The following is a 24,707-nucleotide window of genomic DNA, read 5'->3' as shown; positions in this document are numbered from 1 at the left end:
GCTGCATATCCACGGATTGAATGATGGAGAGCGGGGCGAAGCATTCGTCTGTCAATTCTTTCTTGCTTCCGTGCATCCATGCGTCCATCTGTGTGACCGTCCATGCGTCCATCCGCCTGTCCGTGCGTGCGTGCGTGCGTTCGTCGATGCATCCGCCACTGCGTCCTTTCATGCGCCCATTCATGCATCTGTGTGTATGTCCATTCGTCCGTCTATTCAACACTCCATGTACCACCATCTCACATCTTTTCATTATATATTCCCCAATAGGGAGCCTACATGAACGGCCGTTTTTAGGGTGGAGACATCTTAATAAGTGCCTTCAAGAAACTCAGCCTAAACCAGCGGGCAACGGGGCACGCTGTTGCCAGCTTCCACCGAATTCAGCATAGTTTTCTGTGCGCCACCATTTTGGAGCCAGCCGCCGCTCCCTCCAGCTACGCGAAGTACGGCGCAACAAAATGGAGCCGACCGAGTGACAGCGGCGGTTCTCAGGGTCGTGTAAGCGACCCAGTTCTCAAAGTGAGTGCACGAAGAAATTCGCAGCCCACACACAAACACTTGCGACCTAATACTGAGGTTACGCTGACGCGAACGCAAGCGTGGCAACAGCTCAGACTAGAGAGCGCGTTTCCGTACGAACGCGCGGACACGTCCCGTTTGTGGGCTTCCTACTCGCAATGCGTGGACGCAGCAACGACAACTTCTGTTATCTACTCATTCGCGAACACCTCGAAACACATATACGTGTGCCGCAGGAAAAAACAGTGAACGAAATACGCAGTACTCACAGAGCAAATACGAGACGCACTGGTGGGCTCCCAGCCGTCTCGCTTCACTTGAGCCAGCCATAGTTGTCGTCGGCCAGGGATCGCTAGGAAGCGGAACATTCGCACCGCCTTTCTGTTGTGGTTAGTGCAGAGTGGTACGCAGCATCCAGGCATTCTAAGGATTCACCGGCAGCGTTTAACACGCTGCCGCAACGTTCGACGCCGTATTATTGAGAACTAAACGCAACCGGGCGTAGACGCAGTGCGGGCACCAAGATGGGGCGACAGCGCGGCGTTGCTGTCTGGCAACATCATGTTTTGGCGGGCGGCGGTGCGTTGGCGGCATGTAGTGGGTCAAAGGCTGACATCACCCTAAAAACGGCCGTTCATGTAGGCTCCCTATTCCCCATATAGAAGCACCGCCATCCAGCGTACATTCCAAGGACTAAACCAGAGGTGGCACACGCACACTTTCTTACGGCTCTTGCTTCAGGTCTACTTCCCACCTTTAATCAAGTCGAGTTCATGGTATATACTAGTTCATTGTACCCATGGCACTGTGACTCAACGCTGGCTAAACACTTCTAATACTAAGGAGGTTACAGCCAGCGAGTATAACGTAGCAACCCTTCCTGGTCAGATAGTACTCACTGTACATGCTAATGGCTGCTAATGGGGATCGCAGCGTGTGCGTTAACTACTTCGTCGAATGTCGAATGCTCCTATCTCTTATTCCCCCTTAGCAGCCATTGGCATGTACATTGAGCACAATTTTTATTGTTCAACAACGCACAGAAGAAATCTCTCACTGGCATCACCTCGGAGGTCAAAATGTTATACTCGTTACACACTACATCGGCTACGAGGGACGAACAGGTGCCGCTATAAGGAGCTTCGCCGCTAAAAAGCACCATGCGAAAAAAATTGCCCGCAGCTTCCCTCGGGGGAACACTGAGGAGGATGCGGACCATATAATTGGTTAACGGGGTGTTAAAGTGCGACTTACTTGGGTCGATGGCTAAATTGGTTAACGTGGTTGTGAAATGGGGTGTTAAATTGCGACTTACTTGGGTCGATGGCTAAATTGGTTAACGTGGTTGTAGGAGGGGGTGTTAAATGAGTGAACACGTACACACGTATGCGAAAGGGCGGCGCTGGTCGAAGGGACGTCGATCATTGTGTTTGTGGATTCGTTGAAATTCATTTCACCGCGACCTTGGACGTCGACGCGCCGTACAAACCAACCGACGAGCGGCAACTGAGCGAGCGAGCGCCGACCTTGAGTATATATACAGCACGACGGCGCATGCACTGTCAGCTGTTGAATGTTCTCGAAGCGCGACGCCACATGCGCGTCCACTGGAGAATCAGGAGAATTGTAGATTTCGAACGCGGTGTGTAGAGGAGGAAGGGTGCACAGATGGTGGAGGAGTGAAGCGCGCGCGGTGTGTAGAGGAGGAAGGGATGCACAGATGGTGGAAGAGTGGGCGACGGCGCGACGGCGCATGCGCGCGCGTCAGCTGTCGAATGTTCGAGAAGCGGTGCGGACGGCGCGGACGGCGCGGACGGTGCACTACAAGGCGCGAGTATAAGATGCTCCGCATCTAAAAGAGAGCAAAAGGGAGTGCACCAGCGGGAGACGCGAAGGGACGCGCCGACGGGGAAGCAGTCACACGAGATCCAGGAACAGCGTCTGAGAGAAACAGTGACCATCTGGGTTGTTTCGATTATTGGACAGTTTTTACTAAATATAAACAATGGCACATGTTAATATTTACCACCCCGTCATCAATCTGACACACGTGTAGTGTATACAGCACGCAAATGTCATCGAGCGAGTCTGTGCAACGTTAAATCTCAGAGCAATCAAAATTTTCGAAAATAAATGAAGTTAGTAGTGTGGTCTAATCGCACGTATCACTGTTTTTTTTATGTTGAAGTAAATAAACGAGATCAATACATGTGGAGGGGTTAGCCACCCTTGCTATTGGCTGAGGGACCCTGTAATTGTTATGGTGCTCAATAGAACTTCTGAGAATAAGATTGTTCACAGCAATCAAAGAGGGTTTCAGTATAAAATTGGTCAACTTCCTTGGCAGCATCGTAAAAAGAGAAACGTGAAGTGCAGAAACAAACGGTGCTTACAGTGAGGCGCACCGCCACTCAAAACAGCTAAACCAGTCCCGGAGTTTATGACCAACACTTGCGCCCAATCAGGCGTCTGTGGCGGCCCCACCGTTCGTCGCCAGTAAGGCCTAAACACCTGTTCAACTTCCCGGTTTTATAGGTAAACAGCTTAGCTGTAATATACAGGCAATTCATGGACCACGACCTCCGCTACGTTATGACCCTGCGACCATATATAGAGTTTCCTAAAATTACTTTATGGCTGCAAGAACGACACACTAGGCACAAATGCTACTTCGCAAAAAGAAAGAGATCATGCATAATCTCTTGATAAGGTTGTTTCCAACAATGCGTTAGTGTTTGCTATTATTCACCTGTTAGGTCGTTGTCCCAGGACGCTGTAATGAGGTGATTAACGCACTTTTTTCCTCCAAGGACGGCCAATGTGACACTTTTCAGCTGTGTTGTGTTACCCGTCAAATGTACGCGTTTTCAATGAGAAAACCACTGATCTCTGCTAGGCGGAGCTGGATGGTGCATTGAGCGCGCGCGGTTGAAGCCACCGGAAGACGCCGTTGGCGTCCCAGAAAGCCTTCACACCGCCTTGAACCATCGTCTGCTGCGGACACGAGAGTTTTTCTCTTTTTTTAAGGAAATGTTGGGCGGTGTACAGCAGTGATTTTCAAGAATTGACCAGAAATATCATCGCAAAGACATTTTACGCATACGTACCTCAAAGTTGCATTGATTTTACGCATTCTGCGAGGTAATTGTGGTAGTTGACCGCCTTTTTTTTTACCGAGGTGTGTTCACCGTGTTTGGTTTTGAAGTTTCCCACGCTCGTGGCTTCTATACACAAGAAGTGGGTGAGTAACTTAAAGAGGGACAACTGAACGCCGTCTCCAAAAAGCAGACATTGCAATGACCGTTTGGCTGGGTCATTTCTGAAAATTCGGTTCCAAAAACTTATCTTCCAATCGATGCCATCCGAAGGGTGTTTCATTCCCGGATCACTGACAAAACACAAACCGTAGCGCTTCTGGCCGCCATAGCACTCATTCCTTTTTGTGTGTGTGTGTGTGAAAACATGCGATCACAAACTTCTTCTCTGTCGCCTGACTAATGAGTAATCTAAGCATTGTACGTAACAGCAATGCGTCGTATTCGGACGGCGTTGCTGCATCGTGTGTCAATTTTTGTGTAGCGCCAGTCAGTGTTCCAAGTGATGCTCAATAGTAGGGTTTGTTGCATACACTATTTTTAAATTACAGCAGCCCACCGCATTCGGACGGCGTCGTGACGGCGTCTGTCATTTTTCGTGTAACGTTGGATGACCGCGAGAACGTTGTATTATAAAAATAAAACGCAAAAACTACGATCACAAAACTACCACCAGATATTAGACGCCAGCTTCCGGGGCACCAGAGGGACCTTCCAGGGTCTTCACAAGCGCTCGCATGGGAGAGCGGGAAGGCGTCGCTTAGCCTTTTTAATGAAGGTCAGTGGCAAAAACGCATGACATTAATAGCGAGATGCTATCGCAGTGTCGTTGCACATCGGTAAATATCCCACATTAACGCCGGATAGTAAACCGTGGCCACAAGCAACCGAACGGAAGCAAATGTTCTTCAACAAAATAGCCGCACGCTTGCTTACGAGATAAAAAAGCTGCGTTTTTTGTTGTTGTTGTATTTGCTGTGTTAGTGAGTGCCTTATACATTTTATAGTACATTTTACGGTAACCACTATGCTCAGAAACTGTTGCGTTCCACGGTGCGAATCACTAACGGCGAGGAAGTCATGTACTCACTTCGCTCATTTAAACAGGCTGTTCACGTCTAGCAGGATGACTTCTAGGCAGAGTGCAGGGTACTGCGACCGACAGCCGTGTCATCTTGTTCTGCGTAAAAGCTACCCGCGCTCCTGTTGAAAAGAACGCTTTTTTTTTCAATTTATATGACATGTAAGGAAATGTTCGCGCACTGGTGAGGCGCCGGGTACTCCTTAGCCCTTGAGTGATTGTTGAACACATATTTTGAAGGTGAAATAAAGAACAGTACATTGAAAATAGAACACCTGAGCACAAATATGCAAAAACACACTCATACGCGCATATTAAACAACACCAACACAAACATAAAGAAACGTTCAAAAGTCAATGAATAATGCCTCGGATAAAGTCTCTAGTTAACATTCTATCCAACTAGCACAAAATAGCACTGAACACGTTTGGTGCTAATGGAGATGTTTTCGCTCATATGTACATAACAGTGGACAAGGCATGCACTTCTGCACACACGTATGATGGGTGTCATATAACGCTGCGCATACTAAGTATGACATGTGTTACACAAATGAAAGTTCGTTATTTTTTAGTACTTGTCAGCGATTCAACTGTTTATAAAAAATGTTTTAAAAATTTGAAAGCGTACGCCTCTATTGCACTGGTTGGCCACTGGCCCCGAAGTTTCTTGATACTCAATTGCGTGTGGTCTAATGCCAACAGTTTCCATTTAAGACGGCGTCTCGGCGTATCATGATGTGGACAGTCTATAAGAAGCTGACATGCGTCTTCATCTATACAAATCCACATTCGCATTGGGAAGTTTCAGCTCAGCAAATTCTTTGTAAAAAACATCGCAGCATATCCACGGAGTAACTGATCATGAGTGGACGGATGGAAGCACATAAGGATTGACGGACGAACGGAAGCACGACAGCCTCACGGACGGACGGGCGGAGGGAAGCACGGACTGACTGACGGACGCATGGCCGGACTGACGGACGTACGTACAGACGGATGGACAGAAGCACAAACGCACGGACGGACTCAAGGACAGACGAACGAATAATGAAGGGACAGGCAGACGGAGGGACGGATGGGCAGAACCATGGGCAGATTGACAGAGGCACGGAAGTACCGTCATCTGGTATAGGGTCCTTTAATCAACTACAAGTACCACCATCTAGTGTTTACCCCAGGAACTAAACTAGAGGTGGCTAGCTAATAAATACATCGGAGTATATACAGACCCACGCCCTAAGGAGCTTCGCTTCTAAAACATTGGCACATACTCGGGGGCGAGTATGTGCCACTGGCGAGCGCGTTTGGGCCAGTGATGGGTATAGATACTACATACATCAGAGACTCTAGAGACCCATGCCCTGAGGAGCTTCGCCCCTATAATGCGGTGTCATAAAATGCGGTGCCCAATATGCGTTGCCTATAGCCTTAGCCGTTGAATAAGTGTTTTCAAACTACTATGTGTTGCTATAGCATGATTTTGCATTCAGTGAATGGATCAATACGACATACATCACACCTCTTTGTACTTTGGTGAAACCAAGTATTTATGCTCATTCGGAAAGCTGTAGCCTTTAAACACTACAAGATTCACTTTTCGAAATCGCCAAAGAAACAGTAAAATTTTTACGATGTACTTATCGTGCCGCTTCATCGGCACTGGTGTTACCAGGAATATTGCAATGGCCAGGTATTCACTGGCATTTTATGCTGCGCCTGGCTTTGTTTGGTGAGCTCTTTCAGCTCAGCGCAAGACCTTGTCAATGATTTGCTGTCGGAAGTAGCTGAAAAACAAAGAGTGGTCAGCGGAACAACGTCAAAACGTGGAAGCATTCTCTGTACTGGACGACGGCCTATACAGGCCTGCCGCGAAAGTACCCTTTCAAGGGCAAGAGTTTACGCATCCATACCAATTAGCCCATCTTACCACTCTTTTGAGAAGGAAGTTTCTCACAAAAATACCTAGAAAAAAATATGGCACCACCATCTGTGCGAATTTCATAAGGGGCCCGTTGAAGCGCTGGGAATGACCGTGCATGTTTTTGCGAGCCTTGTGTTTGCTCGTGTTGAGCGAGGCTTAGGCTCAAAAGTGAATAGGAGTGCGTAAATAAAGCACGTGTAAAACAAAACGTTTATAAGCGGCTCTTCTCTATGCTTATAATATTCTAAAATAAAAGCCCACTCACCTTGATGGCACAACCGAATGGCGATAAAAAGGCTCTGACGGGATAAATTGGATGATGCAATGCCCGGTTAATCGTCTGCCTGCCAAGTTTAGCGGCCGTCTGTTACTTCTTACGCTTCGTAAAACTTTACATCAACGCAGAAGGTTCCAGTGCTAAATAAAATAAGTTGCTGTGCAATATCCAAAAAAATTCGCTTATTACCTCCTCTTTTAGTAACTAATAAACTTTTTCAACGTGAAGCCAGACGTTTTTTTTTTTTTTAGGTATACAAATCTGAGTCAAATTCGAAACTCACATACCCGATGATTCCCTTGCATCCAGCAGCTCACTAGCGCCACCATATTATCTAGGTAACTTTGTGAAAAACTTTACGCTTTTGAGCTCAAACTGAATGAACCTTTAATAGGTGGATAGCAAAATTGCGCGTCGTCTGCTACGGTACTTCCAGTTTGAGGTCTATCCTTTCGCTGCTTCAAGGTGCCTATACTGCGCAGTGTAATCGGGGAAGAAGAACGTAAAATCATATGGTGCGTTTGTTGCCGCTCGTTCAGTGATTATGTTCTTCTTCTCTCTTTTTTTTTTTTTACGAATGAACACACGATATTTCGCGCATTTCAGAGAACAAAGCGTAAAGTGAAAATGGGCAAACCCGAAGAACAGTAAAAGACAGGTTTCGAACGCAGCATGTGATTATGCTTTGATACATGCAGAAACCTTGCCCAGAACCATCTCAATTTACAGGTTTTCCCGCTCAATTTAATCCAAGCGCCAGCCAAATTAATCTTGGCGCCAGTCAATTTAATCCAGCCGCCACTCAAATTAATCCAGGTGCCATTCATTTTAGTCCATGTGCCACTGAAATTAATCCAACCGCCAGCCAATTTAATCCAGATGCCAGCGAATTTAATCCTGATGACATTGAGACTTCAAAATGACCCAGAATTTTCGATAATATGTGGATTGAATAGCTTTGGAGTGAATTTAACAGGGAAAATCCATAAATGAGTCACTACAGGTTTTCCCGCTCAATTTATTCCAAGCGCCAGCCAAATTAATCTAGGCGCCAGTCAATTTGATCCAGCCGCCACTGAAACTATTCCAGGTGCCATTCATTTTAATCTAAGTGCCACTGAAATTAATCCAACCGCCAGCCGATTTAATCCGGACGCCAGCGAATTTAATCCTGATGACATTGTGACTTCAAAACGACCCAGAATTTTCGGGAATGCGTGGAGTGAATAGCTTTGGAGTGAATTTAACAGGGAAAAACCATGAATGAGTCACTCGTGACACAATGTGACTCGCGCGACATTATCACGCCTATCACCCGCGTAAGCGCTATTCACACCTTCGACATGCATATCAAAGGAAAAGCCGTCCACACAGTAATAACTTGATAATTATTAACCAGGCCAATGATCTCATCACGAGTGACTTAGGTGACGGCCTCACGCATATCACCCACGCACGCACTGTCTTAACCTTCCGTCATGCATATCAAATGAAACGTCTTTGAAAGGGCGGGATCTTGATACCTCAAACTCGGCCAAGTCACCTGATAACCAGTTCCTCAGGGGACGTCATCACAAATATCACCCGCGCATGTTATTTACTCGCCTGCCGACATGCATGCCAAACGAAACGTCTTTGAGAGAGCAATAACGTATTACTTATGACTCGGCCAACTGACTTGATCACTTGTGACTTAGGTGACGTCATCACACCTATCACCCACGCAAGCAATGTCTAACCTGCCATCATGTATACCAAACGAAACGTCTTTGAGAAGCTAATAAATTGAACGCTGTCAATCGGCCTAGTGACGTGATCACTAGTGACTCGTGTGACGTCATCGTACCTGACACCCACGCACGCAGTGCCTTACCTGAGTTCATATATATCAAACGAAACGTCTTTGAGAGAGTAATAACCTGAACGATGTTACTAGGCCTAGTGACGACATCACTAGTGACTCACGTGACGTCATTGCGCCTATCACACACGTACGTGGTGTCCTAACCTGTCTTCATGCATATAAAACGAAAGGTCTTTGAGAGAGTAATCACTTGAACGCTGTCACAAGGTCCAGCGACGTCATCACTAGTGACAAGCGTGACGTCATCTTACCTAAGACTCGCGCAAGCACTCTCTAATGTGCCTTCATGCATATCAAACAAAACGTCTTTGAGAGAGCAATAACTTGAACGCTGTCACTAGGCCCAGTGACGTAATCACTAGTGACTGGCGTGACGTCATCTAGCCTAAGACTCACGCAAGCACTCTCTAGTGTGCCTTCATGCATATCAAACAAAACGTCTTTGAAAGGGTAATAAGTTGAACGCTGTCACTAGGCCTAGTGACGTAATCACTAGTGACTCACGTGATGTCCTCATGCCTATCACACACGCACGCGGTGTCCTAACCTGTCTTCATGCATATCAAACGAAACGTCTTTGAGAGAGTAATATTGTGAACGCTGTCACAAGGTCCAGTGACGTCATCACTAGTGACTCGCGTGGTGTCATCTCGCCTATGACTCACGCAAGCACTCTCTGATGTGCCTTCATGTATATCAAACAAAACGTCTTTGAGGGGGTAATAAATCGAACGATGTCACTAGGCCTAGTCACGTCATCACTAGTGACTCACGTGACGTCATCATGCCTACCACACATGCACGCAGTGTCCAACCTGTCTTCAGGCATGTCAAACCAAACATATTTAAGAGTGTAATAATTTCAACGCTGCCACTCGGCCTAGTGAAGTGATCACTAGTGACTCGCGTGACGCCATCACGCCTGACACCCACGCAAGCACTGTGTGACCTGCCTTCATGTATATCAAACGAAACGTCTTTGAGAGAGTAATAACTCGAATTCACTCACTAGGCCTAGCGACGTGATTACTAGTGACTCAAGTGACGTCATCACGTCTATCACACACTTATGGGCACATGCTGCAGAATGTCAACAGATGATTACAACAGAAGCACGCGTATATAGTCCGCCATGTTTATGGAAACCGCTGAGCTCGTAAAGGGCCCAGGGAAAAAACGGCCGCTCTATTAAAGGTATCGCGGGACGTAGATTGACCGAAGTAACTTTTGAAGCTACGGGTGGCATGGTATGGCGTCTTTATTGTGTCAGACTTGCAAGCGTAAAGTGCTGATAGATTGTGTTATGTATGTGTGTGCGGAGCATTTCGCATATATTAAAACACAATGTCCGAATGCGTGACGGAGTGAGACCTCACGTATATATGAAGATGGAAAGGCGTAAAAAGGCCAGCAGATTTCACGCGCATTTTATTTTGAGAGTAAGAAACACACTTACTAATCACTGTCTGTAGCCCATTTGTCGGCAGTTTCGCCAATATTGCCATTCACTATATTGATACCAGGATGGTGTCTTTTCAACACAAAATAAATGAACAATTTTACGAGTAAGCAGCACGAATATAAAAGGACGAATATTCCGTAATGATATGATGTGCAGAAAATTATTGCATGTGACAAAAAATGCGTGATAACGCCCTTCGTAGAAAAGCCACAAACACGTGTCTTGAGGTGCAGGCCACTTGAATGAAGAAGTGACAGCTCGCACAATTATAACCATCTCGTAGTGACTGCATTTGTTATTCAAGCAAACTGGATCTCTATCCAAAGTATTATGCAGCAATTTGTGAGGAAATGGTGCCGTGAGTACTCGGTGGAACACGCAGAAAGCGACGGCACTGGCAGAAGTGCTCGTACAGCGGCACGGCATCTCGAACCGGAAGTCGATGCAGACGGGCGCCGTAGCCCACAATCCTTAGCGTGAATCTAGATTTTGCTATCCACCTTTTCGTTGTACAGCGCCCCGTGTCTTTCTGCGATTTATTGAGTTTGTTTTTTATTTGCGGCGTTATTCTAAGATGCGAGCACGTGCAGGACGCTTGCATTCATTCTCTTTCAGTGAAATAGTTCGATGGCAAAAAGTCCTGCTTCAATGTCGCCTCATTCAAAAATGGCCCCTATTAATGCAGTGCGAAGTAGCAATACCACAGACTCGGCAATTATATACGTGCCAGATATTTTATGTTACACTATATAGTTAATTATGAAGAGCAGAAAGCAATATAGCATTTATAAAAAAGCCTTTGCAATGATGTAGTCGTTCCCACAGATATTAAAAGTTAGATCATGCAATGAATGAATGGATGGAAAAACTTTATGAATTGTCTGGCACATTAATGGCCCGGGCTCAGGTCTCCCATGCGGGGACGTCAAGACCTTTCCTCTCCGCGCTTCACGGGCCTGCTTCCAACTTCTCAGAAAGAACCTCGTGACTAATACGCATCGCTTTAGCCTCGAATTTCCAGAGAATGTGTATTAGTGTAGCTTTGTCTGTCTGGCACACCTTACAGATGTTGGTGCTATCGACCTAAGGGTATATTCTGTGATACAGCAGTGGATTAGGATAACTGTTCGTTTGCAGCTGTCACCAGGCGAGTGCTAGGGCTCTACATAAATTGCCACTAGGCAGAGGATGGCATCGCCGGACCAAGGAGAACGCCTTGATCAGTTCATAGTATCCCGTAAGTCGATCCTGATCAGACTATAGATACTCTTCAACAAGGCCTCCTGCACGGTTTGTTGCATCGCATGCGGTGGAGTATGCTTTACCGCGTTCAGGTTGGGAAAGTGCGGGCAGACTTCGCTCATATGGGCGAATATCCAGATCAAGGAAGCCTAGGAAATCTGGCCGGAACGCATACTCGAAAAGCTACATTCTGAATTCTACCCTTAGCCTGCGCTTCAGTCATAATCCTACCCTTCTGTACTGCTGAGCGTGAGTCACTGAGCACAGCTTGACTTTCGGGACAGGTTACGACCAAAGCAATGGCCACTTCTTCAGCTGTCTCCGGGTGGCGGTCTTGACACCATAGCGGCGTGCGTTGTCGTTTTGTATTTGTTAATAACGATGATAGCGAACCACCGTCCATCCGGATAGCGCGCGGCGTCAGTGAAACGCGTGTTTTTATGGTTGCAATACGCTTTCAGTAAAAGTGCAGCTCTGGCTTTTACAGTCAAAGCTGTTATGAGACCAGAACACGGGTCACGTGCGCGCCATAGTTGTCCGCCGCTGTCGCCGTCACCGCCGCCGGTGTTCATCCGAAACCAGCATCAAAAGAAAAAAACTTAGAAATAAAAAAACACCCATGACACAATGCGAATCAAACCCGGGTTTACTGCGTGCCGGCCTGGTATTGAACCACTGAACCACGCCAGCTCCTTTTTTACATTGATGCCTGAAACAATCACCAGTAATTTTGGAGTACGCAACACATGCTTCATCAGAAGTCCGGCAAACACATACAAGCATGCAGAAGTGGAAGCCACTCCGGAACGGTGTCAAAAGTCTCAACAACACTGCGCACTTGAGCAGCTGCTTCTCGGAAGACGGATCTCGTCGACCGTGGTGGCTGAGTGTGTCTATCGATCATGTGACTTTCCTACGTGAATACAGTCCCAACAACATAAATAGGTCATATGGAGTATTACTAGTCAGACTCTTTTTGAATCAGGGGAACCTAATAATATGAGCTTTGATTAGAATCTCTTTTTCTATTGTTCTTTTTAGAATGTCTCAAAAATAAAATGCATCATGACAATGAATTAAAGAATGTTTTATCGTCTAACGTTGGTTGCAGAGTCTACAAGTCACATTGTAGGGCACATATATTGATTTTTCATTCGGCCACGTTTTCACTGGCAAAATGGAAGTGAGCACTTTAAATAAAATTGTTTTCACTGAAGGAGACGTTCACATTCTACGCACACGAACTAATACATCGTGACCAGACAAAAGCGAATATGGCATTCAATAAACGGGTTCAGGGAAAAAAATTACTCATATGCAGTAGTTAACTTTGTTGTGTCAATAGTATACAAATATTCTAAACTAAAAGACGCTTTCAAAAATTTGCAATATCAACAATTTTTTTTAATCATCCCAACGGCAATCCCTTAGAAAGGCCTGTGGTGACATGAATAAAAAGAAGGTGCACGGTACCATACACGGTTTAGAAAAACCATCAAGAGAAAAGGGTGGCATACATCCAGGAGGTAAAATATCGCAACAACAATTGTCACGCAAACAAATGCACCAGGCCGAGGCCACCCTTTTCAAGTGGAAGAAAAAGATTGTCTCTTCTAATGGGTTCCCTGGAAGAGCTCCAAATAAAGCGGGCGGATATCCTATGGAAGGCACACGAGAGCAGTGCAACTCCTGTAGTACACAAATAAGCTTTGATGCAAAAAATATATTGCACGCTTTCACTTTCGCAAAAATAGAAAGCTCTCGTCCGTGCCATGTTGACACCTTTAGGAAGATCATAGTTATCGCAGCGGTCCAGTGTGGGCTGTTGTTACAATAGTTATCGAGAGGCACACCAAGGTACCTCATAAGAGTCGCATTCCAATGGATATTTGCGAAGACCCAAGGTGTTTGGGCTTCCACGCCTAGCCAGGATCCTCTACTTTTATCAAAATTTATGTTGGCGCCAGCAACTTCACAGAAACGTTAAGTAGTATTGAGGGTTTCCGGAGCGCTGGGTTTCTGACGCAATAAAAAAAGGGCAATGTTATCTGCATAAGCTAGAACTTTGACTTCCTCAGCAACATATCGGTAGCCTCTTATTCTAGAATTTAGAAACACACTTGAACATAATGGTTCTAGTTATATTGCAAAAAGAAGAGGCGAGAGCGGACATCCCTGGCGTAAAGATGAATTGAACTTTATTATATAGGAAAGTGTGCGATCTACAATTAGCCTGGTTGTGGACTTCTTATAACACAGTGAAATACCATTGTACAGTCCATCACCCAACTGTAGGTGTCTTAGGAGCCGGAACAAAAAAGCATGTTGTACCTTATCAAATTCCTTAGAAAGGTCTATTTGAAGGAGTGCTACTTGGTCTATGCTACCATCAATACACTCAAGGACAGACCGTGACATGAATGCTTGCCTGTATAGAGCGACCTCGAATTTCGCATGTTTGGTGGTCACCTACACACTTACTAATCACTGTCTGTAGCCTATTTGTCGGCAGTTTCGCCAATATTTGTAGTCGACGTTATGTAACGATATAGACCTATATCCGTTAACTCTCTTGAATGCTTCAGATCAGTACTTTTGGAGATTATAGTTGTATGACCCTGACAGAGAGAAGAAGGATGTTCACCACGTTCATAAGCCTCTTTAAAAAGTTGCTCAAGGAATGCTATCAGAAATTCGTGAAATGCTATTTAAAATTACCCAATAAGGCCACCTGGGCCAGGAGCTTATGTTCTTCTGCAACGTTGTTATTATAAATCTAGTTTCTTCCCTGGTTATGGGCCCTTAAACAGTGAGTCTGTCATCTTCTTGTAAATGAGGCACAAGGGCATTTAAGGGGTCAGCTTCTTCCACAAAATTCTCCTGAAGCTCAGCTGCAGCGAACAAAGTTTTGTAACAATCTTCAAACTGGGCTCTTATTTCACATGTCTCGATCTGTGCAAAGAGAACCTCGTGACTCAATTTGTTGTACCTGTTTTGAAATTGCGTATCTCTTTTCATCTCCGAAGGATTTCTAAGTGGGTTTCTCTTCAGTGAAATGGGTAACGTGGTAACAAATCATTGCTCCCCTGTATAAATCTGTACCGTGTTTTTGTATCTGTGCTCGAACCACAATTATTTCATCCACGTACAATCCCGGCTGTAGAGTTTCAAAAGAATGGAGCTTGTGAAGTAAACCATAAAGATTGCGTTTTTGAGCTTTTTTTTCCTTTGAGCTATTTGGCATGAAGTCCGAGCTATTTCCTACGAAGTCCGCTGTGCTCTCCACTTCAACCAGCGCATGACAGGGGCATGATACGGCCTACAACTCCAGTCGGCATGAAGAAAAACGGAATTCAAAACAAATAAAAAGTTCATTTCAGGTTGGTAGACGTGGCAATACAGCTTTAGAGCCTGAGGCTTCATCATGAAACAGAGTTGATGACCCTCGGCCGTTGGACGATACGCTGTTCCCAGCTGAGATCATTTTCGAACATGGCCATTCAGTGCTGCTTCTTCTTCTTGCTTGTAACTCGCTTCTTAACTGGCCTCATAGGCATGCTTGATGTCGGTAAAAGATCACGGTAATATGAGTAATACAGTAGAACATCAAGGGAACAGGCAGCCATCACACCATATGAATTGCGTAACGAGTAGGTTGTTGATTGCTCCAGCCCATTAGAAAACGTGTTCTTGCCCTATCGGAAAAACTACCATAGTGGATACTGGAGAACACGGTGGGTGTAGTGGAAATACTAGTGGGTATAGTGAAAACTATGGTTGATATGATGGGACGTAGTGGAAATTATGATATATACTGGGACATACATACAGTGTATATATATATATATATATATATATATATATATATATATATATATATATATATATATATATATATATATATATATATATATATATATATATATATATATATATATATATATATATATATATATATATATATATATATATATATATATATATATATATACATGTTCTGCCAACATCCTTTTCACCATAGGTTAGGCCTACTGACTGAGCCCATACAATTGTGTTATCCGTGCTGCTGGGTTTTGGAATACACGAATTCGACGAGTTAGAATGACAATACAGCCTAACCATGGCATCAATTAACCTAAACGAAACAGTTCTTATTGTATACGGTGTCCACGCAAGAAGCAACAAACATCAATGCGACGCGATTCTAGCACTTCCCGAGAACGTACGTCTCCCCTCACCGACAGCCACCGGTCGCACTCGCCGGCACTTCTCTGGCTCTCATGCGAGAACAGAGACTTTTCAATTCGTGTGCCTGGGGAACCAATATGATCGCATAATGTTTACTGCGCAGTGCGTTCGCTTCGACCAAGCCGTTATGTAGTTAATGCTAACGATAGAGCTACAGCAATGCGCTGGTACGACTGCACTCTACGTTGCGCGAAAGGCCCCCCAATACTCAGTCAATGAGGTGGGCGTGTCTAAGTAATGAGCCTAGAGGCGTCATAAACCCTGAGCAGATGCCGCCCTTTGGAACGAGCGAGAAACGGATGTTAAACTTGTCCGACCTCACCGTTAAGCTGTACCTGCTCCCCAGTCTAGTTGTTTTTTTTTTTTGTTTCTTGCGGTTGTGACTTGTAACAAAATTGTAGCGCTTGTGCCATTATCGCAGTAGCAATCGCTACAAGCAGCAGTTATGTCTTATAAATGTGCAAATTTGAGTAGCTGGTGCAAATCGCATCTACGTCGAGTACGTGCAAACAAAATTGAAGTTGAACTGTCAGTTAATATGTGAACTATCTAATTCACCCGCTAGTTTCACCATGTTGGTATGGCACAGTGGTTAGTGTCTTCGAGTGAGAATCAGCAGGTTGAGCGTTGAAATCTCCCTGGTCGCCTGCTTTTACAGGTCTTTTTTACATTGGTTTTATACAATTTTTTTTTATTTTGTGGCAGCTCATCACGGTGATTTTGACGCCGTTTCATGCTCAAGCGTTGCCGGCACTGCAGCATCCACCATTTCCACCATAAACCTTGGTGGACGTTTTTCAGCATTTACCCGCTACATTGATCCACTATAATGGTGGGTGGCGGTTTACACCATGCCCACCGTTCATTTTATTTTTTGTTCCAATAGAGAGATTACCTGTCAACTATGGCGTCTACCCACAACAGGCATAATTCTTCTTAATTGTCGGCCACTGCATAAAATTTCCACAAAACTACTAACAGCTGTGTAGCAGATACCACGCTTCTCCAATGAATGACGAAGCATACCATAGTGAATGCTGGACATTTACACAAAAAATGATTATTTATGGCGTAGTTTGTACCAAGAAGTGTGCAAGTAGCAGTTACCAAGAAAGTATTTAGAAAAGCTTCTGCAAGGCCACTTTTCTAGATTTCTTTGTGACGGTGCTGCGCATTCCGCGCAAGCCTTGCGTTTTTTTTTTTTTGGGGGGGGGGTGGGGGGGAATGTGACCTGAGTTGTCAATCGGGTTCATGTGTGATGGAATTGGGGTAACGTGTATTTTGCATTTCATTTGCTTAGGTCGCCCCGGCACGGTGGTCTAGTGACTAAGCTACTCGGCTGCTGACCCGCAGGTCACGGTATCGAATCCCGGTCACAGCGGCTGCATTTTCGATGGAGGCGAGAATGCTGTCCGCCCGTGTGCTCAGATTTGGGTGCACCCCGGGAGGTCGAAATTTAAGGAACCTTCAACTACGAGGTCTCTCATAATCATATGGTGGTTTTAGAATCTTAAACCCCACATATCAATCAATAAAATCAATCAATTATTTGCTTAGGTATGTCCACCATGTCACCATGCTGCCTGTGATATATAATGTCCAACTATTTTATTATCAGGGTCTCTGATTGATATGTGGGGTTTAACGTCTGAGCACACAGGCCTACAACATTTCCGCCTCCATCGGAAATGCAGCCACCGAAGCCAGGATTCGAACCCGCGACCTGCGGGTCAGCATCCGAGTACCTTAGCAACTAGACCAACGTGGCGGGACTTATCAGGGTGTCTACCCGTTTGTTTCTTCGAAATTTCCTGACTTTTCCATGTTTGCCATGATGACTGCAAGCAAATTTTACGACGAGTACGTTTGCTTGGAAAGCTTTGTGCACTCGAAACAGACCCTCCAGTGGTGAAAAAAAATCTGGTGCTCCCATAAAACAAGTAAATAATGCACCACTAGTATTCACAATGTTTTGAGCACGTGCGGTAAATATGAAAAAAAAGTATGCATATCTGGCCAGAATGAACCCTCCGAATTAGATAGTAAGCAAGTTGACTGTTGAATAATGTTCGGATGAACCAAAAAGCAAACACACCAGTTGAAACTAACCGCAGCTATACGTTTCAAGGAGTCCATGACAGTCCTACAATGCAGCAAAAGCTGCTGGATAACTTAGAAGTGGCACCATCTCATGGCATATGAGTGAAGGGAGGTTGCCAGAGCCCGAGCGGTTCCACCAGTGGAATATATTCCAGTTTACTATAATGGTTACAAGCCGATCAGGATGTGGGTTGAATTAGATCAATCTGTTACTGACTGTACTATTTAAAATGTTGGTTTGATTGATTGTGAAGAAGAAGAAGAAGAAGAAGAAGAAGAAGAAGAAGAAGAAGAAGAAGAAGAAGAAGAAGAAGAAGAAGAAGAAGAAGAAGAAGAAGAAGAAGAAGAAGAAGAAGAAGAAGAAGAAGAAGAAGAAGAAGAAGAAGAAGAAGAAGAAGAAGAAGAAGAAGAAGAAGAAGAAGAAGAAGAAGAAGAAGAAGAAGAAGAAGAAGAAGAAGAAGAAGAAGAAGAAGAAGAAGAAGAAGAAGAAGAAGAAGAAGAAGAAGAAGAAGAAGAAGAAGAAGAAGAAGAAGAAGAAGAAGAAGAAGAAGAAGAAGAAGAAGAAGAAGAAGTAGTCTCGCGTGGGTGTGGTTTCGATATTCAATATAAAAAAATCTTACTTATGTCATCGATTCTTGGCCGATCCCCCTGAGTGGGTACGAGGCATGTCTGTGTAATCATCACCATCATCATCACATACTGGCGTATTCTGTGCACCTTGCATTCAGCAATGACAAACAACGTCGCAAGAACAGAGCCGTACTGCATATTTCCCTTCTCTCTTTCTTTCTTTCTTTCTTTCTTTTTTTCCCACGATGACCACATGCATGCTGATATTTCATTTCTCTTGGCTCTGACACTTACAATTCGACAAAGTCATCATGTGCCTGCAATGAAAACTAGGGGTAGTGTTTAAAGCAATGACGTTTGAATATGTGCTGGAAAGAAGGAATCTGTCAGGGCGCAACAGCTCCCTCGATTACAGAGGTTCATCACGGACGCCGGTGGGTTACCTTCGTTTGTGTAGTTGTTTATGGACATAACGGTAAAAGTCATCACAGAATTAATAATACCATTGCAAGAAACCGAATTGAGAAATTTAGATGAAGTTACCCAACTCTACCCTATAAACGCGAGTTAACAGCATAAGTGTACCTGAAGACGTTTTCCGTTGCATTGTAAAAATTATGATAGTAGTAGTAATAATATTAAAACGCATGACATAGCCCAGGAAGCTTCCTTTATTTGCAGTTCCAGCTGAACCAGAAGGCCTTCTATCCGGGCCGAATCATGGTCAAGACAAACATGCACCAATTTAACAACGTGAGTGATGTTGCGGTTGGAAAGTTAGGTATGCTGTGTCATATGAAGAAGCAACAGATATCAACATAGTGTATGCACGAACATTGAAGCTAGGGAACGCTTTCGACTGCTTCAAGGACAAGTTTCCAAGCGAAAATTTCTGCTGTCCTTTTTACTTTAGGCTGCCACGATTGTGACAACCAGTACATTGGTGAAACCACTGATTTCAAGAAAGGAGTTAAACAAAACATGAATATGACATCAGGAAACTACTCGTGATCTGATATGCTCTTGATAAACCTGTGTAATCTATAGGCCACTAAACCGACTGGTCAAGTGCGCGTGTTCTGGTCAAAGGAAAGCTTGCAACATGCCTGCACCTGGAATTCCAGCACACACAGACAACTGCACATATGCTGAACAGGAGTGATGGGACGTTTCCAACAATGTACTTCCGGTACTTACGTCACGTACTTAGGCGTACTTAAGTACGTTGTGCCTTTTTTACGGTTGTTATATTGAACGAGGCTCCCGTAGTAGGTGCCATCATTTCAGTGAACTTCGTATTCTTTTGGCATGTGTATCCTTTCGCGTCTTCACTATGAAGCAACAGTTCCGCATTGTTTTTTTACACAACTTTTAGCTGTTCACTGTAGTTGCAGCCAAAGGAGTGACTTTTGAATCTTTGAACGATGGCAATGCTTAATTTTGTGACCGTCGCACAGGCTGCCGTCACTTTCCATCACCAGGCAAGATTTTTCAGAAATTCCCTGACTTTTGTAAAAAGGTCCAAACTCTCTGACTTTTCCAGAAAGGTCGAAATTCCCTGACTATCCCAGGTTTTTCAGGTTTTTCGGGTTGGTAGTCCCCCTAAATATATGCCTTCCCATGCACGTGAGATTAAAACTTTCGAGGTGGGAGATTCTCTATGCTTCCGATATTTCATCCAACGTGTTATGAAACCCCAGTTAGAGTAACCTCTCAATGCTTGTGGATTCTGGTCGGCCGAGGGTGACTTTGTATCCCTTGATGATATGTGGGGTTTAAAGTTCCAAAACCACCATATGATTATAAGAGACGCCGTAGTGGAGGGCTCCGGAAATTTCGACCACCTGGAGTTTTTTTAACGTCCAAATCTGAGTTCTTTAACGTGCACCCAAATCTTAGCACATGGCCCTACAACATTTCTGCCTCCATCGGAAATGCAGCCGCCACAGCCGGTATTCGATCCCGCAACCTGCGGGTCAGCAGCCGAGTACCTTAGCCACTAGACCACCATGGTGGAGCGACTTTGTATGCCTTGCGGATGATAATATTAACGTTATATTTTTTTCGCTGGTATAGAAGTCGTGCATAGACGCTTGGTATGTGATGTGACAAATGACAAAGCAGTGTATCATCCTAATGAGACTGTCCCTCTTTTCGTCCACCTCTCTTGATAAGTCTGATGGCGTTGGGGACCTTATGAGTGAGCTTGTGTACTGTTTCACCATTCACCCCGGTGGATAGCATAATTATTTCAAGGACTAGGATGCTTTGGCAATACGGATGGTGCCCTAATCTTTGGTGTGTAATTGAAACTCTTCATTTGGTTTTGTTTCAACAAAAATCTTTGGAGGTCTTCTCTTCGCGACTGAAAACATGATTGTTAAAAAAGCTTTGCATTCTTTCATTCGTCCATGTTTGGCAATCGAGAGGTGCCACACGCTTGCATGCCTGCCAACACGGAAGCCAAAGCTTCTTGCGGTAGCCAAACCCGCCCTTTGCCATTAAGGGGTTTAATTCGTAATAACTGCGAAAACAACCATACTGCTATGTCGTCTGGCATGTCTGAAATAGCTGATGTACAATCAAAGACCAAAGCAAGGCGATTTACATGTGAGATACATGAAATGTGTAACAATAAAATAATAGTCGTCATACTTATGACAGAACAATCTAAAACAAGAACATTATTTACATTAGTCAGCGACTTCAACGTAGACGTTATGAACCTTAGGTCATAGCTTCGCCACTTTTATTTTGCTGTTGTGCAGCTATGTACAACAGCAACCTGTACACTTAAGTGTGCACAACCTGCACAATTGAGAAACACACAAGACGCTTCCTCTCGTCCTCTCCTCCCTCGCACCTTACTCGACCACCCTCGAAATACTTCAACTAAGTTTTCACAGTTGTTAGATAGTGTTCTATTCGAGTTTAGACCGTCGATACTCTGCATTGACACAGCCCTCTGCCAGCGGGGGTCATCAGTTCAGTAAGCAATGCAGTCGACGTGACAACGTGGGATTCACTACAAATGTACGTCGCACCCTCAAACTTGCAGGGCACGCAAAATGCGCCATTGCTGAAAAAAAATCGCGAAATATTGAAAAGGATATGCTCGATATATGACGAGCTATACTTTGATGAGCTGTCCTGTCGCCGAGCTTTGAAGAAGCTAGCGTTACCGCCTAGGCGGACACACCCTTCCCCTGCCTCGGCTGCAGTGTTAGATAAAATTGGGAATGTGCACAAGTTTGTCTATGCTCAGTAAAGGCCTGACAACACGTACGCGTTGCAGCGCGTGGCGTTTTTCATGGCCTCTGAGATTGCGGACGTGCACCTGCACGCCCGCCATTTCGGAGGCCACGCTTTTTGACGCAGCGTCGCGCCCCCTTCTTATGCAAAGAGAGAAGGAGAGGGCGCGGGGCTATGCGCGAGTCTCCGCACCCTCTCTCTCTCCATAGGGAGATCGCGCGACGCCTTGTCAAGAAAGGCACGCGTTGACGCGCTGCGACGGGTACGTGTGCTGGTGGTGGTAAAAAACATTTCTTTCAGAAAAAGTTTACTAGAGAGTGCCGACGTGGCCCATCGGCGTGCTAGAGTGGCAAGACCCTATTCCGGGACGCCAGTGGAGCTGGAAGCTGCCCGTGCGCGCTCCGCCAAGGAGCGTTGTGCAGCCAAGGTAGAGCAGCCGAGCAGGTGCTCCTCCCAAGCCTCTCTAGTTGGGATAGGAAAAGGGGATGAGAAAGGGACGGGATTAACTGGGCACGATGCTACGACGTGATATGTGTCGGCGAGCACATGACAGGTCGAGCAGGTGCCATTGATTTCCGGCAAAAAGTGCCTGGCGACCGCCGGACTGATAAAGGTGTTCGTCTGCAGGCGGCGTAGCAGTCGTTCGTCCGCTTTCTCCAAACCGCGTGCGGGGTCCGGGTAGAGGCGGCGCGAAGCCCGGTAATAAGCCAAAATTTCGCAAAAGCGCGTCAGGTTGGTATTGCCAGATTCCGTCTTGGGACATGGAGGGGCAACGGCCCGGACAAGAGAAGCGCGGGCAGCGGCATTTGCCGCCTCGTTGCCGGGCAGGCCCGAGTGGCCTGGGGTCCACACTATACGAATGGGATGAGGGTTAAAGCGCCAAGAGGCTGCCTGTAGTAGGCTAGCCGCCAGCGGAGCAATGGAACCCTGAAGGTACTGAGAACAGGCCGAGCGCGAGTCCGTCAGGATGGTGCGTGAGGCAGGGTGAGAGGCGGCCAAAGCTATGGCAACCTCTTCAGCGTGCGTTACTGTGTCTGCTCGAAAGGAGAGGCCATCTACGTGTTTGCCCTCTGTAATCACGGCAGCCGTGAAGTGACCAGAGGGGGAGGGACCCGAGACGTCCACGTAGAAAACACCAGGACGATCGGAGTGTCGCGTATGAAGGGCCGCGGCGCGTGCTAGTCTACGGCCAGGATGGAGGTCAGGGTTCATATTACGGGGTAGAGGTTCCACCCATAGCTTTTGACGCCAGAGCTCTGGTACCGGCTGCAGAGGGTCTTGGTCAGATATCGGGTTAAGGCCAAGTCTGTGTAGAAGACGGCGCCCTGAAGGCGTCTGTGACAGTCGATTTATTTGGTTAACGCGATGAGCTTCGCGTATCTCTGCAAAGGTGTTGTGTACCCCCAGAGCCGTGAATCGGCTGTTGGAAGTTGCAATAGGTAGGTCCAGAGCGCGTTTGTATACTGAACGAAGAAGGACGTCCAGCTGGTGCTCGTGTCGACGACGCAGGCGAAGGTAAGGCAAGGCGTAGAGGACGCGACTGGTCACAAACGCGTGGGCCAATCGGAGGGACTGAAACCCGCGGAGGCCGCCGCGCTTGGTAGAAACTCGCCGTATCATGCGGCTCACCTGTTCGCTGGTGCGTCTGAGGCCTGCTATTGTGCCCTTTGGATCCAAGGACGATGTGAGGTGAAGGCCAAGAACCCGAATATTTTGAACTGACGGGACGGGCTCGGACGGAAGAAAAATTTGAGGCGGCGGTAGCGGAGAGACTGAAAGAAGAGCCGATTTAGCTGGAGAGCACTCCAGGCCGCATGAACCTGCGTAGGTGTCCACCAGAAGGGCAGCCTTTTGCAGGCGTTCTTCGATTTGCGCTAAGGAGCCGGTGTTGGTCCAGATTGTGATATCGTCCGCATATAGTGCGTGTTGTATTCCCTCGACCTCGCTTAGAAGAGAGGGGAGGTTCATCATCGCCAGGTTAAAAAAGCAGAGGAGACAGGACTGCCCCTTGAGGTGTACCCCGCGTGCCTAATAAGTACGGGCCGTGTTCGGTAGAATTAAGCCGAATGAAGGCGGTGCGATGTGATAGAAAGGCGCGAATGTAGTTGAAAGTCTTCTGCCCGCAGTTTGTGGTAGACAGGTTAGTGAGTATAGTGCTGTGTTTGACGTTGTCGAACGACCCGCGGAGATCGAGAGCGAGCACGGCTTTATCGTTATGGCGCATAGTAGTCGGCTCTATGATATCGTGTTGAAGCTGGAGCAGGACGTCCTGCGCCGACAGATGCGGGCGAAAGCCAAACATCGTGTCGGCAAATGTGCTCCTGGCCTCCAAGTAGGCGGAAAGGCGTTCGCGAACCATGGTTTCCATGAGTTTGCCCGCGCAAGACGTAAGTGAGATAGGTCTCAGTGCCTCAATACTAACGGAATTTGCCGATTTGGGAATGAATGTCACGACCGATGTGGTCCATTCCGTTGGAAGCAGAGAACCGTCCCATATCGAATTTATAAGCTGGAGTAGCGAGAGGTGTGCTTGGTCGGGAAGATTTGCCAGGAGCGATACTGTGATTCCGTCGCGTCCAGGGGCCGTGCCCCGTCGCATTTTCGTGAGTGCAAATCGTAAATCAGAAAGCGTGTATGGGGCGTCGAGGTCGGTGTTAGGGGCGCCGGAATACGTGTATGCTGGGCCTGCGGAATCAATTGTGCGGCAGATGTAGCGGTCACAAAGTTCTCGCGCGAGTTCATCCGTAGTGCCCTGAAATGCATGCAGAACACGGTGGAGCTGGCGTTGCGTTTCTCCCCTGGTGGTGGAGGGATCGAGAAGGCTTCTAAAGAGTCGCCACGCACTCTTAGAGCTCATCCGGTTTGCAGCCTTCGAACAGGTGTCTGCCCAGTTAGCATCGGAAAGTTGTGCGGAGTATGAGGCCGCCTCTGCAGTGAGCGCCTCAATGCGAGCGCGAAGTTTCCGATGAAGTTTGTTGCGTTTCCAGCGCCTTATGAGCCCGCGGCGAGCGTGCCAAAGATGTAGGAGGTGTGGATCGATTGCAGGAGTCAAATCAGAGGTTGCAAGGGT

The sequence above is a fragment of the Rhipicephalus microplus genome, chromosome 1 (genome assembly GCF_043290135.1).
Source record: "Rhipicephalus microplus isolate Deutch F79 chromosome 1, USDA_Rmic, whole genome shotgun sequence".
Taxonomy (NCBI): Eukaryota; Metazoa; Arthropoda; class Arachnida; order Ixodida; family Ixodidae; genus Rhipicephalus; species Rhipicephalus microplus.
The sequence above is the reverse complement of the archived record's forward strand: the minus strand, read 5'-3'. Positions refer to the sequence as shown.